Source organism: Montipora foliosa, chromosome 13 (assembly GCF_036669935.1).
Source record: "Montipora foliosa isolate CH-2021 chromosome 13, ASM3666993v2, whole genome shotgun sequence".
NCBI classification, from domain to species: domain Eukaryota; kingdom Metazoa; phylum Cnidaria; class Anthozoa; order Scleractinia; family Acroporidae; genus Montipora; species Montipora foliosa.
In genome coordinates this window covers 826,918-829,417 of record NC_090881.1, presented here as the reverse complement: position 1 = coordinate 829,417, position 2,500 = coordinate 826,918, and the positions used below count along the sequence as shown (strand labels likewise).

At 40.5% G+C, this 2,500-nt stretch overlaps 1 protein-coding gene across 3 annotated transcripts in view; it reads right to left on the bottom strand.

Annotated features, from left to right (window-relative positions):
* Positions 1-2,500, bottom strand: part of LOC137982307 (uncharacterized) — a 140,919-nt gene that overhangs the window by 6,409 nt on the left and 132,010 nt on the right. The gene's annotated exons all lie outside the window — the stretch shown is intronic.

The window sequence follows — 2,500 nt, the reverse complement described above, 5'->3', positions numbered from 1 at the left end:
AATAAGATACTCTCCTAAACCTTGATATTGGCCGATCAAGTATACAAAACACTGGTAGATGGTCCGAGATATCAACCAGCGCAATGCCGGCATCCACACTCAAATTAGAATTTGTGTAAATATGATCAATTAGAGTAGAAGTATGATGAGTGAGCCTGGTTGGCTTTGTTATTAAGGGAAGTAAATTGTTTGAATAGAGCATATTCAGGTACTCTTCTGATAACAAATGCTCGCTATATTTCAGGAGATCTATATTAAAATCTCCAAGAATATATATCTCATACTGACTTATCTTTTTAAGTAAGGTTTGAAATTCAGAGGTAAAAGCAGATAAGTTACAGGTAGGATGCCGATAAATGCAACCAACAATTATATTACGTCTGGCATTCCCTGAAATAATTTCACACCAGGATGATTCGACCAATGGTAAACTAAACTTTAAATCTGGTCGATGAATGGCATTAAGATTTTTTGAGATATATAACCCAGATCCACCAGCCTGTGTTGGTGAGTTGGTATGAAAGAAATCATAATTGAAGATATCAACATTTGTCACTGTACGGGTTGATAGTCTCGTTTCAGTAACAGCTAAGATATCAGGTTTACGGTTAACAGAATGCAAAAACTCGCTCAATAGAGACAAATTTTTTGGGAGACTTCTGATATTGCAATGAAACATGGAGAGACACTTTGCCGTAGTACTATCAAATAGTTGATTCAGCTGATTTAAGGAGTAATAGTTGGAATGTGGACAATTAAGCATGTTATCAGGATCTTTATCATCAAACTTATCGGGATTTGGGAGAATATTAAAAAGATCTAAATCAGGGTCAAAGTCATACGACCAGTTACCAATCACTGCATTAAATTCAGCATCAGAAAGATTGAAAAATGGTAGGTACCTACAGTAGTTCGACTCACAAGTACTTGATTTGGCAGCCATTAACCAGGCGGCTTACAAAAATCATCAAACTCCTCAAACGTGGTGAAACGAAAGACATCAGAGGACTCGCTCTCACGAAGATATATCGTTCCATTAGCTGTCCATAGAAACTTGAAATTATTGTCTTGCTTAAACTTGTGTAATTTACCAAATAGGCGTTTCCTGTAGGCGGTAAGCGATTCATTTATGTGTATCTTACTTCCAGATGGAATGCTCTTTCCTATTTCCTCACGAGCCGACGGGAGAGCCGAGGTGTTCTTCCCTATCAATTTCCTACGATTCCTGTACATTTCTTCTCGCTTGTCACGTCGTACGAACTTGACGATAATTCTCTTTTTAACCTTCTTCGTGTCAGGCAGTCTGTGTGCCGTCGAAATATCATTTACACCAATGTCAACATCTATAAGAGATCCAACTTCTTGCACCAACTGTTTGGGATTATCGTGGGGAGCACGTGGAATCCCAACGATCTCGAGACAATCACGCCGCAAATATTGCTGCACATCATCAATGGCTACCTCATTACCATACATCGAGTCCTCAAGATTTGATACAGTATTTATCAAATCATTCCGCGACTTCTCCAATTCTTGTATTTTTTGGTTTGCACCTTGAGTAGCTACCAGCAAGTTATCATACTTAGAAGACAGTGACGACTGATTTTGCTGAATATTTTGAAGACGTTCATTTAGAGTTGCAATCTGTGATTGAAGTTGCACTTTAACCGCTTCAATTTCAGACTTAATAGCGGGCAAAAACTCTTTTTCCCATAGCTCTCTAAGATGTTTTACGGTCAGCTGCACGTTGTCCTTTACCATAATTCATTAACTAAATGTTCTCCTCGCTTCCTTTCTTACGTAAACATTTGCAAGAGCAGGAGCTCTTGAAAACGTGGCCATCCGCCATTATGCACATTCAAAGGTTGGCTCAAAAGTGGCTGTGGAACTTGAGCTGCCAAATCTAGTGTTCACTTCCATGTCCACCTCCGAGCATTTGGTCCCTTGTAATTTTTGAAGACACTCGTGGGCCTTTTCAGCAACTTCACGCGATCTCCGCTTCTGATAGTGTACTTTGGCAACGACAGAGCTATGTTTTTGGTCTTCACACAAAAGTCGGTGCTCTTTGTCGTTGAGCGCGTCAAGACTTTGCGTCTCGACGATTTGGCGATAACGCATGGGGTGAATGTATTTGCCAATAGCGTCGAAGACCAACTTGCTCATCTCGTTGCCCAATTTGCTGTGTTGTTTTCCGTTTTTGGTGACCAAAACAAAATCGCACTGGGGTTTGAGCAAAGGCCTCACGAAAGTAATGTAGCCGTCGAGTATTTGCATGCTCGTATCTGTCAGAATTACAGAGTCAAATCCGTACTTTCCAGCCGTTTTAAAGGTTTTCTGATCGATGAAACCCCCATCTTCCTTTGCTGCCTTTACCATGTCAACTGTGAGATACTGATAAGTCGTGGGACGCGATCCTTTCACTTTGATGAATAAGTAGGTGGCCAAGAATTTTGTTGCAAATGTCAGGTCCGAGGGATTCACTTGCCCGGGGTCATTTTGG